The following is a 16769-nucleotide window of genomic DNA, read 5'->3' as shown; positions in this document are numbered from 1 at the left end:
GTAAATAAATAAAATAACAACAAGAAAAACAAAGGCTAAACTGGGACAATCAAACTGTCATTAGCTCAGAAAGATCTTTGGTACTTGTTATGAATTAAGACAAACACAGCTTATAAAGGGCTGGGGTGGGTGGGGTAAGAACTAAAAGGAAGATATTTGCTATATGCTATGGGAAAGTTGGAGGACCTAGTTTGAAATAAAATCCCTAAACAAACCGGTTTGAGCATCAAACTTGCTCCACTTATTCAGGAAATGAAATACTGGATAATGGAACCATGAATAAAAGGGTATTGTGAAACTTATTTAATATAAAGATTTCAAACCCAACCTTCAAAGGCTGATGATTGTGTTGAGCTAATATATGATCGCTAATAAATACAAAGCATTAGAAACACTGAGCATCGCTTCTCGGCCTTTTGGCTAAGATCAAGTGTAGAAACACTGAGCATTCTGATAGGTTATCCAATCTCAGGTGATCAACCTTAAACACTTATATATTGGAATATACGAAATTAACTCTGCAGGCTGTTGATACAGATACAAATGTATGTATACATGTACATATGAATGTTTGTATGTGTTTGTGTGTGTCTGTGTATGGTGTGTGTGTGTGCGTGCGTGTGTGTGTGTGTGTGTGTGTGTGTGTGTGTGTGTGTGTAAGTACAATAATTACAGAGGAAGAGGTCACAAATCAAAGAGAGACTGGGAAACGTATGAGGAGTTAACAGTGGGGTAGGAAAGGTACAAATGTTGTAAATACAGACTTCATGTATGAAGTTCAAAGAACTACATTAACACTATGCATCCAGTGAGAAATAGAACTAATTGAGAAATTAAGGAAACAAAAATCCTGTGATATAACAACCAAGAATTATCACTGACATTGAATGGCATATCATTTCAAATCTCAACGTCTCAGAGGAATAATGATTTATTTACTGATACTCATTTATCTGCTCATCATGGAACCCATCTGAAAGTGTAAACCCCACTAAAGTGTTTTTACAAAAACAAGGGAAGATTGAACAAAGAAAAATAATATACCTGTGAGGTAAAATCAGCCATACTGATAATGAATAAATAACAAACTCTTTTTTTAAAGGAATTTTTATAATGAGAAGAAAATAACAATCACTTAGCATTTACATGCTTCCGAAGGACAAAAATTAAATATTATTTCACACTACAAACACAATATTATGAAAATACATTAGCAAATAGTACAGATAAATTATTTTCAGAGAAAAGAAAGCAGAAACTTCCATTTATTTGTCAGCACAGCATGACAAATTAATCTGTAATATTTCATTAACGTAGCAGAAGTATATATGACCAAATAAAAAGATGCAATGAAATTGGGTGACGGTAGAGAATCATAAGGATTTCGCTATGTTATGCTTTAAACACTTCCTAATAAGCAGTGTGTTATGCCTGAGAAGCTCTTCAGTTAGAGGATATCATTATTGACAGATGAAGCAGCTCCATTAAGCTGTTAAAGACTCTTTCAATAGAACTGACATATTTTCTACCCAGGCTGCTTCTCCTCTTGACGTAGGCATAGCCATTGTTTGTTCAGCAATACTCAAACATGTCAGAATTTTCTGAGAGAATTTGAAGATGTATAGGGAGCTTAAAATCAAGCACTGGGGAAAATATGTTCCAGGCTGCTGCAAATATCCTCAGTTCAAATAATACTTTAATGAAAAATGTGTGGAAGCTAAAGCCAGGAGCAAGAAAACATGGTCGAATTGATTTACATTATGAATTTTAAATAAATAAATAAATCCAGACTGGTGTACACATTTTTTTAAAATTTAAATGTAACCATAAACTAAAAGAATGTTTCAGATGAGGTAACATGCTGTAATCTGTTCCACTTGGTATAAGTATTGAGAAAACTCTGTGGCTACCAGCCTAACAGACAAAATACTTGGTTTTGAGAAAACAAGTTATTAAATCTCATTTTAATGTGAAATCTTTCTTCTGTATCTCCTGTTTTCTGCATTTGCAGATTCCACTAACCTGAGGTTGAGGATATTTTAGGAAGAAATGCATCTGTAGTTATCATGTGCATAGTTTTATCCTTGTGATTATTTCCTAAACAACTCAGCTATTTATAGAACACGTACATGGTGCTGGTTATTATAATTCATCCAGCAGCGGTTTACTATATACGGGAAACTGGGTATAGACTTTGTGGAAACCACATACAATTTTACATAAAAAGGGAATTGCCCACAGGCTTTTTTAGTCACAGATGGTGGAGAACCAATCCCTTACTGATATTTAGAGACAGTGCTATTGGGGCGGGGTGGGGAAGCAGAGGTGAATATCTGATAGTTACCTAAGTAACTCTTAAGCCTTAAGTGTTGGGGTAGGGTCTCTCAATGGACACAGAAACACCAACTTGGACTGCCAGGCTAGGGAGCTCCAGAAAATCCCTGTCTGTGACACTCTATCACTAGGACTACAGGCATGTGTTACTACATGTAGCTTCTTATGTGAGAATTCGGGTCCAAATGTAGGTTCTCCTCTTTACGCAGCAAGTAATTGACAAACAGCAATCTTCTCAGCTACAAGACAACCGGATTCTTCCTTGCAATTAGAAACTTAAACTAAGTATGTCCCACTAATTACTACAGATGGTTTTGTGTGTGTCTAAAATTAACCTTACACATGAGAGACATTCCGTGTACAGGTTGGCTAGCATTGATTAAATGTGACCTAGAATGCTTAATTCCCCTATTCTTGCCCTAAAAAGCCCCTCAAGTGGTAAGCATCATAGAAAATGGGTAAAGGGAGAACATCTCCCTGCAGAAACCAAAGGCAAATAAAACAGGAACTTAGGAATAGGAGAAGGGAGTTCCTGGACATCTGAAGACAGGCAGGTCAGAGAACAGCCCTGAGGGGGTTCTCAAAGAAAAAGTGAACCTACTGTAACTTGCTTATGCTCCAAAGGAAGACATATAACTGATGTTCTCAGAGGCAAATGATCATATGTATACCAGAACAAACTATTTTAGGTGGAAAACCAACTGGCTTTAGCTCAAGATATGAACTTTGTAAAGTTTTTTCTATAATAAACACTTTAAAACCAAATCCTTCTGAACCTGTCATTGTATTTTCCAGTGGTCAGTCCAGTGGCTTGTGAGTAGACATCTCTTTCCAAGTTTACTAAAACCACTCTAAACACTAATAAAACTACTATGAACAGAACATGTTTCTCACTGGTTTGTTATAGTACAAGAGTTCTGCACTATTAAAATCTGTAGGCTTATTTTTTTTTTGGTTCTTTTTTTCGGAGCTGGGGACCGAACCCAGGGCCTTGCGGCTTATTTTTTTTTAAACCAACTTTAATAAGTGTACTTAAATGCTATAACCTCCCTTCTAGCCCACCACCCACCAAAGCTAGTGAAAAAGTAAGGTTAATTGGACAAAGGAGAATGTGGACCTGTTTAGAAATAGTTCTTTGGGGGCAAATCCAATCTATGTTTTCAGGATATCAGCAGTTTAGATCACCAGAATGAGCAGCAGTAGCTCTATCCGCTTGCAAACACCATTCATGCATCAGCAATGGCAGTTTGATCCAGAAGAAACAACCAGACTCTGTCAATACGCCTGAGTCTGCAGAAGCAACAAGAAGCCTTGGAACACCACAAGAAATTCTTCGGTGCATTTCTCTGTACAAAGTCATGACAAATGATGATCAGCAAAGAGTGGCAAGGCGAACTAATACCACAGTGTCATCTGCTCTATGTTGGTTTTTATTTATACCCTTTTCAAACATCGCATGTTCTCTGAAGCTTAGGCTCTAGAAGAATATGACATGCCTTTTTTCCAGGCAGCTTCCAGAAAAACACTACACATCTGCTTCAGCAAAAACATTCTTTCGTATGACAGTTTCCAGAAAAATGTCACATCAAACAACTGACTCTCCAAAAAGCTCAAAAACTTCCACTTCAAAAATTAATGATATTTAAATATACAATACAAGTCATCTTTACTCATGTTAAAATGAATATTCCTTAAAACAATCACCATAAAAAGCTAATATGGTCTGACAAGTACATGTTGCTTCAAATAGTGACATAACAATTAAAAAAGCTTCATGATAGGCATCTCTAATGAGCACATTAAGTGAATTGTAATATGTTACCTCTGTTCAATTCCTAAGATCCATTTCTCTATATTTAGTACAAACTACTACATTTAGAAATTCATTCTCTGAATGATACCTGGGAGAGCTTGAACATGAGCACTGTTCTTTTTTCTGGATAAATTATGGTAAAAAGGACCTAGAAAAATGACAAATAGGTATATAAAAATCCAAAGCTAGCCAGAAATTGGAATTAGAAGGACTCTAAGAAGTATGCTCTTCTAAGAACTCACAGAAGTGTTAGGAAGTACATATGATTCCTTTCTGAATTTAAAAGATGCAAACCAACTTCACATGCATCTCACAAGAGTTAGGAACCTCTAATGATATCATCACTATATCAGGAACAAGGAAATACGTACATACACACACACACACACACACACACACACACACACACACAAACACACACACACACACGTGTGTGTGTGTGTGTTTGTGTGTGTATTTCCCAGAGTAGACTTAACAGACTCCAAAATATAACTAAAAGTTAAATAATAACCCTATTTTGCAAACATTTCTTATAGCATAGCTACATCAGGAAAGAAGATTTCAGATTCCTCTATATAACTAACTTTATAGGTCCCAATTGGAAAACATCATAAATATGTAAGAGTTCTACATATTCTGAAATAATTAAAACTCTACCAATAAAACAAAAGTCCATGTGAGGACCATAAATAAGTGGAATAGCTATATAATTTTCATGAAAAGAGCTAAACCCTAGAGGATTTTACAAAGTTGCTACCAGAAAGTGCCATGCAAGCTTCTAAACACAGAAAACAACGAACAGGCCTACCCAGCTATGAGAGAGAAGGAGAAAAAGAGAGGGAGAGGAAGAGGGAGAGGGCAAGCGAGAGATGGAGAGGGAGAGGGAAAGAGGAAGAGGCAGAGGAAGAGAGAGAGAGAGGGAGAGGGAGAGGACAAAGGAGAGAGAAAGAGGGAGAGGGAGAGAGACTTTAGAGACAGAAAGAGAAAGCGAGGTTATTAATCTACATCTTCTGTTGTAAGAGAATAGAGAGTGAATTATACAATGAAGGAGCATTAGTATTTCTTTAAGGCACAAAACACAGCAATGTGAAGCTGTGTAGGTTCTTAGAGTTTTAATTCTGTGAAAAAAAACATGACTAAGGCAACTCTTAGGAAGGATAATATTTAACTGGTACTGACTTACAGGTTCAGAGGTTTAGTTCATTATCACCAAGGTGGGAGCATGACATCATCTAGGCAGGCATGGAGTAGACAGAGCTGAAAGTTCTACGTCTTCATCTGAATGCTACTAGCAGAATACTGGCTTTCAGCCTGCTAGGATGAGGGTCTTAAAGCCCATACCCACAGAGACACAACTATTCCAACAAGGCCACACCTACTCCAACAGGGCTCCACCTTCTAATAGTGCCACTCCCTGGACCGAGCATATACAAACTATCACATGGTAGGAACTAGAATGTACAAATTAGAATGAGGTTAGCCACACCCCACCCTCAACAGCACTAAGGTGCTAAGAGATGAGAAGATCTAGGCTATAGATATGAATATATCAATTATTGTAATTAATTGTGTCTTGGACAAACTTCAACATGTTCATGTATTATCTATTACTGCAGTTTTGCTAATCTAAGGAGAAATCCTACCTAGATCTCACTTTTGTTGTAGATATAGACAATGTGAAAAGAGGAATGAAGAAGGGAGGGTCAAGTAGCCCAGAAGATCAAATAAAAAGGAAAAGGAAAAATGTAAAAACACTGTGACCTCATATTACAGAGCATCATATGAGAAAAGTTACTGGTATGATAGCTTTGGCCACTCAAAAACAGTAGTCAGCAGTAGCTGATCATACTGCAAGATTCATAATCAAATCATAGAAGGAACAGGGTATTTTTCCAATGACTGCTTTTTTAAGAAACTAAAGAACATGAAAACCACAGAAATGATTTCAAGGCCAGGAAGCATCCTCTCACTGACAGTCATAAATGAATCACTTTAAGTGCTGATTTTCTTTATAACTAGGGCTGTTGCAAACACTCAGGAAAGAACTCTCTATCAATTCCCAACTGACCCCTCGAATGAAACCCATGATGATATTATCATTTCCTCAGAAGCTCATCTCTCATTACAGATTTACATTATATTTTGGAGCCATAGAAGGAAATCTGACAATCTCTTTTAAAGTGGTTTTGTTTTGAAATTTCTTTCATTTAGTCCGGTGCTCATTTCCCTCATTATTTTGTCTATTTTAGATTTCCAACTATCTTCTGTCTTTCTTCTACTGTCCTCAAAGATATCAAGGCTTCCCTAAGTATGTTATTCATACTTTGCACATTGCTTTCTGTTAAACCATTGGTAAGCAATTCTTGACTCAACAATTTATTTGACGGTTTACATCACCAAATGCAATTTAAGATTAGACTGAGTTCTGGGTTTTGGTTTTTGGTTGTGTTTTTTTTTTTTTTTTTTTGACAAAAAAAAATAAATTCTTAATTAAAGTTTTGATTTCTGAATTTAAAATTAATTAAATTCTTTAAAAATTAGTGAATACTAAGAAAATACAGTACTAGGTTTTCTTTCAAACATGCCTTTAAGTGTTTTACTTTCTCTTAAAGTACTGAACAATAATATATAAGAAGTGCTTCTTCAGAATACCAGCAAAGAGCCAAGCTTTTGTATTTGGCCTTAAATTTCATTAGAAAATTCACGTTGCTTGATTATTCAGTATTGATAATCTAAGATTTCTTGTTCTGTGAAGACTGAGTTAAATCAGAGAGGTTATTCTCCTAAAATTTATTAAGCAATTTATAAACAATGTTTGTTTGAATCATTTATAAGAGTCATACAAATGGAGTTTTAGAGACAAACTTAATACAGGTAGAAGAACATAACAAGTTCCCCCAAAGGAAAAAAATGAACTCAAACTTAAATTTGATTCTATTAAGACAATATAAAGAAGAGAAAGGGGCTACAGTTAATAATTATTTCTGAAATGGTGTGATCTTATATGAAGTTTCAGGTTCTTAAGTCACTTCACTGAAATAATGATAAAGAAAAGAAATGGTGTCTATTTTCTGTGTCAGCCTCTGAGTTAAGCAATCCTACAGACTAATACATTATCTAATGTTTAAGTGAAAGACATGCCAAAGATGTTATCTTTCACTTTGTGATGGCTGCTCTTTGTTGGCAACTCCACAATGACTAGAATTAACTAAAAACCAGAATTGAAGGCCACACCTATTAGGGATTTCTGCTTAATTTGAAATGGGAAGATCTTCTAATCTGATTCTTTGAGGTGGGAAACACAACTTTAATCCACATTGATAATCCAGATCTAATCTAGGCAATATCTTTTGCTCAAAGTCTGTATAAGGATATGGAAAATTAAGTCTTTGTTCTTTATCTGATTGTTTTCTTCTTGCTAGCAAGTCCGATCCTTCACTGGCTTTAAAAACTACTTCTTCTAAATTCTATCAAGTATACTGAAAGTCAGCTTTGATATCGAACCTCATAAAATAAGCACCTACTGGAGCATTTGGCATTCTGCTCATGGGCAGCCATTTTTGGATTAGCTGAACCATAGCCTATAAGTAACTCAAAAAAAAAAAAAAAGAAAGAAAAAAGTACATATATAAATCTATTTATCTTCTAGTATATATGTCTTATTGTCAGGTATGCATTTGTATATACATATATCCATATATATATATATATATATATATATGGATAGAATTCATTCTATAACTTCTGTTCCTTTCAGAGTTCTGACTAATACATCGTTTGAATATAAGTCTAAGAGGGTAAAAGTATAAAACTCATAACTAAACGAAAACCTAATGGTTAATTCCATGTTACTGCTGTATTTAATTTTGAAAATAAATACAACACACATGTCCAAACTTGGCATAATCAAAGTAATTATGATGAATGCCTACAATAGACAATAGATACATAACCTTTTTAATAATAGTACCTCTCTAATATTCATAGATACTGCAGAGAGTAAGTGAGAAAGCATCATGGAATCTCAGGAAATTACCCATTTCAATGAAAGATTAGGTTAATCAAAGGGACCTGTTTTGTAAATTGAAAATTTTAAGGCTATTTGACAGTTACTGCTTTTTTTATATTTTAAAGGGAAAAGGATGCAGCACCTTAAATGTTTCCCACTAAACTCCTGTGTGGATGTATGCCATACTATATCCAAAAGCAAACACCATTACAGGTTAGGTTGTCTGTATAAGACAGCTTAATTTCAGAGAGAAATTTATGTTGGCAGTTTAATTAATTGATGTATTCTTGACACTATAGAGTTCATCATACTTCTACGACATTCAAAGTGAAAAACATTTATAATAAAAAGATTACTACAGTGGCTCTGAATGTAATGAATATTTCTATTTGAATGTCTTCACAAATTTCTTCATAGCATTAAGAAAAATGACCTGCACTGACATCCTTTATTGAGGTAACATTAAATAATATCCTATATTAGCTTTCAGGAGTTTTCATTAGATTTTTTCCCAAGTTCATAATACTTCTTAGCTTAATGTATTATGAAAACTTTTGAGCATAGTTTATAAAAACTTTCTCAGTAGCTTCTTCTCTGAGTTCTGTTGCTTCCTTTTCTATTTATCAATTTCTATTGCTTTCATATCCAATTTCATCTAGAAAAATCTAGTTCACCTTTATCAATGTCGTTCATCTTAGACTGTGTTCCAATGCCCTTCATATTCTCTTTACTCAGTTTGTTGGCTGTAAAGAATATCAGTTATGCATAAATTACCTCCCTTATATTTAATCTTCTATCATTATCATTTGAGTTAATTGTATACATTCTCAATATGACTAAATTTTATTGATTTCAGATAATTTCAGGGTAAATTCCTATTGGATTTTTCTATTACTTTATAGGCAGAAATATAATGTTCTGCTTTAGGTACAACATCCTTTACAATACTCATGAATTTTAATATTTCCTCTCAGTTGAAACACAATAACTTGATCCTTTTATTCCTGCAAATTTGATTTATTGGAAGCTAATGGCAATGAAACACTGTTGTTTGTGATCTTATTATTTAATATTTGAAAATTTCATATTTTGTAAGCCGTAAGTGCAAAGCTTGCTTGATTATAATAAACACGCGAGGCTTTGGAGGTAATCTATCTCCATTCTTGCTTTGGTAAGACAATAATGATTCCATATTGAACAAGCAAAAACTACTCTCATTCTCCAAACTGCATTCAAATTATAACTGGCTTATTTTAAATTCACTGTATGTGCTATTGAATTACCTAGAAGTTGACACTGTGGTTCCTAAAAGTTGTTTGTTTTCTTTAAAAAAAAATCAAAACACTAAAATATCAAACTAATTTAAATGGTTACCCTGTTAAATTAATATCCACATTCTCACTAGAAAATGACCTTGTGAGATTTTTTCATCTATATCTAATACTATGCTCATGTGTATTTCCTATGCAACTTTCTCATTTATATTTGCTATGTCTTTGAAATCCTTCTGCATTTGAACTCTTTCTATGAAGCATTCAGAAAGGGTAAAGTACAGTTTCCATTGCTAATGCCCAGGATATCCCCTTTGTTTAGATAAATCCAGATAACATGACACACATCAAGAAGCAGATAAGTGTAGAACATGTGTATTTGTGTGTATAAGAATTTTTAGTAACAATTTATTAAATTTTTGGAAGTTTCATGTAAATATTATAAACACAATCAATCTTTTTTCAAAATTCCTTCCATAATCACCCTCACCATTCTCCCAAACCTTCCCTTCCCACACAACTTCAAGATTTTTTCTTTTCCTTTTTTCCTATTAACTGCATTTTGTGTTGTCAGATACTACTGGAAGTGTGACCTAGCATGGGGTGAGGTCAGTCTATAAGATGTCAGGCACATCACAAAAACCAAAACAAATATCAACAAAAACCTGACTCTCCCTCTCTCTAAAGATATCAAATGGAAATAGCTCCTCAGCTAATAGTAAGATTCCATGACGTCCCTTCCCATTCTACGCTCACAATAACTATGAATTGAATGTGTAACTGCCTGTTGGGCCTGGCCAACACTCTCCCCTTGATATTATCAACAACCTTAGGCTCTTACAATGTTTCTATCCCTCTTCTATGAGGAGAGGACCTGTAAGAAGAGGAGTAATGTTCTGTAGTTCCCCTTTAGGACTGTGTCATAGTCGATTACAATCTCCATGTTGATCAGTTGTGAATCTCCGAAATTTTCTACCCACTGCAACAAGAAGCATTGATGAGTGTCAAGAGGTCCTTCATCTATGGGTATGGAAATAAGTTGTTAGAAGACATTTTAATACTATGTCCATTTAACTGAATAAAATATTGAGTGCCCCTCTAGGCCCCATCTAACCACATGTTCTTGACTGCATTAATCGTGCCAGATATGGGTTTCTCTCTTAGAGTGGGCTTTAGATCCAATAGAAAGTAGTAAGTCATTCCCATAGCATTTATGCTCCTTTCACACCAGTGTAATACTAATTTCTTGTCAAGTCATTCTTTTTTATCTTGCCTAATTAACACCTGGGTGAAATTAGGGATGTGGCCCCCACCCGTCTGGTGGCCTGCATAGCACTTAACACCATTATGAAAGCTCTCAGGTGAGTACCATTTTGATTTTTCTATGCTAAGTGACTCAAGTATGTTATGTCTTCAGCAATAGAGTCTTATCTTCAAGTTCTAGAGGGTAACCAAGAGAAACGACAATAGCCACAATGCTTAGGGATGGTTGTGACACCATCATTAAAAAACTCAAAAATGGTAGCCTATGTCTTTCTGGTCTTGGGGTTTTTGTTTGCTTGGGGTTTTTGAGACATCTAATTGGGGTTTTGGCTTCATTTTTGTATAACTCCATTAAATTAAACTTTTAAAACTTTGTATATGCATAATTTTAGTATGCTTCTATAGTAGCAGGTTTCCATAAAACTTTTGAAGTTCATTATACCTTCTGTATCCTGTCTTGCTATCTCCAATCTCAGTTGGACCATTCTTTTTCCACTACTTTCCTTCAACCAAATGAATACCAAGAATATAGGTCCGTAGCATTCTGATCAAAGGAATAAAAATAAATGTCATGAGTAGGTTTTTATTATATCTCATGTATATGTGTGGGTTTTTACATGGATAAATGTAAATCAAGTGCATTATTGATCCTCAATGAAACTAAAAGAGGCTGCTGATACCCTGGGATAGGAGTCATCATCTGAATCTGGGAACCTCATCTCTCTCCTCTGAAGAGCAGTGTTATAATTTCTAAGACATAGTTTTACAAACAAGTTTATTGAGAATGTCACAGAACAGTTCATGTTATCATTTACTTAGGCTGTACCCAAGCCTCGGATATGTATTTTCGCATTTAGCATTCATAATGACCACGTAATAATCATAGCTTCATAATTTAGAAAACAGACATATGGGACATGTAATCATAATTCTCAAGATTGGGTAAGAGATACATACTTACATTCCAAGAGTGTTGACTGGCTTGGTGATCCCTTTGACTATGTTAAAGATAACAAATTGAATATTAATGTATTGAGCAAACAAGACTGAATTCTTTGTATTCAACACAATTTTGAATGATTTCTGTTTTACTATTGATCGTAATCCAAAATGATTTAATTGATTGAGAAAGTACCAAGGATTAGATCATAACCAATATTTGATTATTTTTATGTTCTTAGCAAATTATAACAAACATACCCCTATCTGTAAACTTGTCATAATAAATTAAAATCTGAACCTGGGTCTACCCACAAGAAGAGTATATTTTCTAGACTTCTCAGGAAGAGAAGCAATATCAGTAACAAAATTCTCTCTTAATTTAGAAATGCAAGTGATTGATGCAGTAAAGCATTGGGAGATCTACCTATATACAGCCCTTTGGAAAGCCCTAGCAAATACTCACTGCCTTTGCTTAAGATTTAAGGGGCTACAAAGTCAGAAAGTCTCTGGTGATAGAGTTGGTGTGTGTGTGTGTGTGTGTGTGTGTGTGTGTGTGTGTGTTTCTAAACTGTTAGTAAGGAGAGAATTATGAATTTTGAGTGAAGAATAGAGTGAAGAAGAGTCACCTTTAAGAGTATGGGGAAAGAAGGGAGGAAAAAAAGATCAGCCAGGTTGAGTGCAGCCATGTTCTAGCATGTAGCTGTACCAAGAGATGACAGCATATGGTAATAGTAGTCAAACTCAAAAGTTAAGCAACCATAAAGTTAGTATGCCTCCCTAATCGCTTCTCAGCTTTTTGGCTAAGATCAAGTGTAGTGTGTCTCCCTAGAGCTTTTTCACTCATTTTCCATATTATTTATCCTTCCTCCCTGTTCCTCCTTAATGCCCTCCTCCCTCCTCCAGATAAAACCCTCCCTGCCAAGTGTTTTTCATCTCTCTCCTGTCATTGTAGCACTGTCATATTAATGCCTCTTTATAGCTCCTTCTCCCCTCTCTTTCATGGTCCCTTTTCACTAGTTTCTGAATTTTGTCCAGGTTATTTAGTCTCATCTGAAGATTTGGAGCGAAGAACCACTAGTAAGAGCACATACTGCATATGTCTTTCTGAACCTAGGTCACTTCAGCACCATATTTTCTAATTGCTTCCATTTCATATATGATACCATTTGATTTTGGTGTTTCTCTGTTTAGATTTGTACAGATGATTTGTCTATTGAGAAAGTGGGGTATTATTTTATATTTACTTAAACTACATATAGTGTGCATATGTGCATATATATGTAAATAATTGAAATGAAATTTTGCCATGTTAAGTTACAATGCTTTCCCCAAGAGCCACAGAGTGTCTAGAAAAGAAAAAAGAAAAAAGAAAAGAAAAAGAAGGGCATGGAAAACCTCCTTTTTAGTTATTCTCAGGAGAATACAAAAACCTTCCAATTTAATGTAGGTTATTGCCTCTGCCCTTTAATATAGTTACTCATGTTATGGTGACCCCCAGCCATAAAACCATCTCATTAGTACTTCATAACTGTAATTTTACTACAATTATGAATTGTAATGGATATGTCTGATATACAGGATATTTGATATGTGACCCCCAAGATGATGACTATCCACACATTGAGAAACTTAGAGGAATCCAGGTGGAACTGACCTAGAAACTCTTCCCTGTTGACTATCATTAGAAAAAAAAAAACAAATAGTTTGACAATAAGGTGGGGGCATGGAGAAATTAGAGGGGAATAATGCATGATAGAAATTATGTAAATACAGTGCTCATGTATACAATTCTTTAAAAAGTATAATAAAAGGATATACCACATAGTGTTTCCCTACATCTTTAACCTACCTCTTCTAGGAATGACATCATACTGTTACATGACATCTTTCTGTGATGGATTCTCAATACACTAACTACCATTTGGGGACACATACTATATATCATCCTTGACTTCCTGATGCAAACATAATTCCTCTTGGTTTTCACAATTGTCCATGAATTCATGATGACAAGAGTTCATTATTTCTTCCTGAGGCTTTGGTTTACTATGAAATATCTCTTCATCTCACTTGAAATCTCTTAACTCAAAGGGATGATTTACAGAAAAAAAATACCTCAATATTGCTGTTTATGAGTCCTTCAATTTCTATGATTGCCCCAGGGTGGACATAGAGATCTCAAGTATCATCAAATTTCATGGTCACAGAAAGTTTCTTCTTAATGCAGATTTCATGCAGTCACCTTATTGTTGCTTCAGAAGCAAGCTGTAGAGAAATATATGGCATCCCCTACCAGTACTCAAAAAAGCTCCAGGGCATCCTAAGCTTTTTATTAATTGAATCCCAAGTTTGTGGAGGGTGGGGAGATAGCACATGCCTAGCAAACGAAAGACAATGAGAAAATTTCAAATCGGTAATTACAAAATTACAAAATAATTTCCAGCTGGTGAGAACTTCACCTGTAGAAACCCGAGAAGATATTGGATCTCAGGTGCAGGATATTCTAATTCTTTAATTCACAAGGAATTGGAACAGTCCATAGAATTTTATTATCTAGTGCAAAGCCAGGCTCAGCAGTGTGGGGACCATGGCTCGAGGATCCACTCTTAGCCCACACATCCAAAAGTGACATATTTCCTTTCCTTTGAAGATTCTGCATTTCTCCCTATGGTCAACTGCATGACTATGGCCATCAGGAAGGTCACCGACAAGGCTGAAATACCCCTGGGCTGGCCATTCCCAGTGAACAGGATGCCCATTCAAAGCGAGAGATTGTGCAGAGCATGCCTTGCATCTCATCAATGTGTAGCAGTAAGGACAGAGAAGACACCACATTCTCCCACAGCTCCTAACCAAACCACAAACCCCCTGCCAGCAGACCAGACCACAGTCACACTAAAGCCCCTAGCTGAAGCCAGTGTAGAGACTTGAAAGGATGGGCAAAGAGACTTGGAATTTGCCTGATGACACTCTCTGATACTTACCATCAAAAAGAAAACCTTTCCATGGACAGAATTGAATGCCTCTTTAAAATTAAGGACATAAAATGAGTGTCACAAGATTGGACAGGAGGCATGGAATATAAAATCCAAAATGCTCCTTCTGTGTGTAAGGAATGAACAAGCTCCACACAGGCAGGGCTGTCAAGAGCTACAGGATATGGGACATAGGACCATAGGAATTGGGAAGTGTCTACATTTGTTTATTTATAAGTAGAAAATATTGATCCCTGTGCTGGAAGAATTCTGAGTTTGTCCACTGGGTCCTTAACCTGGCTTCCTGACATCAATTTTAGCCAGCATTTTTCCACTAAACAGGCGCAATGCACTATCTTAGATCTCACTTCAAATTGCAACAGGATTGTGGACAGAGACCCATAGGCCACTAAGTTCTTAGAGATGTTAGAGAGTTTTAGGTATTCCATTGTCTAGCAAGTCAGCTACTGGAAGGATTTTCTCAGCTAGCACAGCAGTCCAAAGACAAATTCATCAAAAGGCAAAACTACAGGGCACCAGTCTCTGTGTCTGCCTTAGTCAACAACTAACATAATTGCATATATAACTTATATATGTAAATATATATGCCCATATATAAAACCATTTTAAAAGTTAGAAAAAACTTATATATGTCATGATAAAAATAATAAATGAAGAAATGGATATGTAAATATTATAAAATGTGTGCAAAAATCTATCAAAACTCTTCCTGCTACATTTTTAATATATAGAATATAAGCTAAAAATAAATTTTATTAAAATGAAAAAAACCATAGCAATGAGGCTGTTAGGAAATGCTGAACATAGCTAACAATTCTCCTAGGTCAATTTTCAATAAGTAGACAAATTTCAGCATTGACTGGACTTACTTGTACCAAAGGAGTTTGGAGTTCAAAAGCCTGGCTTACTGATTCTACCCTTGGTTGGTAGAAAAGCCAACAGTTACCAAAGTGAAAGTGACCCTGTGACCACACAATAAGCTTCCCCTGATCCTTTGGGAATTAGAATAGATCCCATTGACCAGATCTCCCCATCATCAGTGGCAGAGTTGGTAAAGGAGAGTGGAACAATAACCAATGTTGAACTAGAGCCAGACTCAATTCACTTTAAGCTGGGTAGGAATCATTTTCCAGTCTGTCTGGGAGAAGAGGCAAAAAAAAAAAAAATCCCGCTTCTATTGCACAAACTGAACTCTCTAATGATGCAACTCAATAGAATGAAAGTAACAAGCTGGGTAATGGATTCTAGATTTTAATTCTGGTCTAAAAGAGAGGATATTGGGAGATGACTAGCTTTCCTGACCTGTGCTGGGTGGATAATTTGTGGCATTATTTTCTCATATGTGATTTTCCTGGTAGAAAAAAATCTATTTCACAGAGAGTTGACTGTCTATGTTTTCATCAGTAAATAATAAATTATTTAACTACTTAAATATTCATCTACAGAAACAGTCCCACAAAATGAACATAACTGTGTGCAATGTGCGCATAAACATTTCTGGCGACTTCACTAGCTCAGTCTTACTGTTTTTATAGATTCTGACAAATTCTAAGAGGGCTGCACCCTCCAATCACAGAGAATGATGTGATGCCATGGCATGCCCAACCGAATGAGAAAACTGAAATCCTGTGGACATGCATACACACGTTAAGTTGTTTCTTGGGATACCGTCTGTGAAAATTTCTTCAAATTCAACATATTCACTGTTATTTTCTAAAACTAAAATATATTCTACTGAATATTTTAAATGAACTGTATAATTTCTATTTATTTGAATGATTGAGAGATGGTGGATTAAAATCAGAAAAACTTTATTATGTTTTTTGTTTTGTTTACAATATCAGCTGTTCATACACCATAAGCTCTGAGACAAATAAAATCACCCTATGCTAAATTTTAGCATAGACTGGAGCATTATTGGATGCACTGCAAGAACTTCTAATTCACTCCATACATTATATTGTTGGCCTGAAATTCAGTATTTCCTGCTCATGTGATAAGTCAAAACACATTTATAAAATAATATATATGTGGGGCTAGAGAGCTAACTAAGTGCTTAAGAGTACCATTTTCAGAGGACATGTGTTCAGTTTCTAAACATGTCAGATGGTTCAGAACCACCTGTAATTGCAGATCCTGGG

General features: G+C 35.4%; 1 pseudogene; it reads left to right on the top strand.

Annotated features, from left to right (window-relative positions):
* The first annotated feature begins 400 nt into the window (after positions 1 to 400).
* On the top strand, positions 401 to 573 carry LOC120095796 (U2 spliceosomal RNA; annotated as a pseudogene).
* The last annotated feature ends 16196 nt before the right edge of the window (positions 574 to 16769 follow it).

The sequence above is a fragment of the Rattus norvegicus genome, chromosome 11 (genome assembly GCF_021556685.1).
Source record: "Rattus norvegicus strain SHRSP/BbbUtx chromosome 11, alternate assembly SHRSP_T2T, whole genome shotgun sequence".
In the NCBI taxonomy this organism is placed as follows: Eukaryota; Metazoa; Chordata; class Mammalia; order Rodentia; family Muridae; genus Rattus; species Rattus norvegicus.
This window is presented reverse-complemented; position numbering and strand designations above follow the sequence as displayed.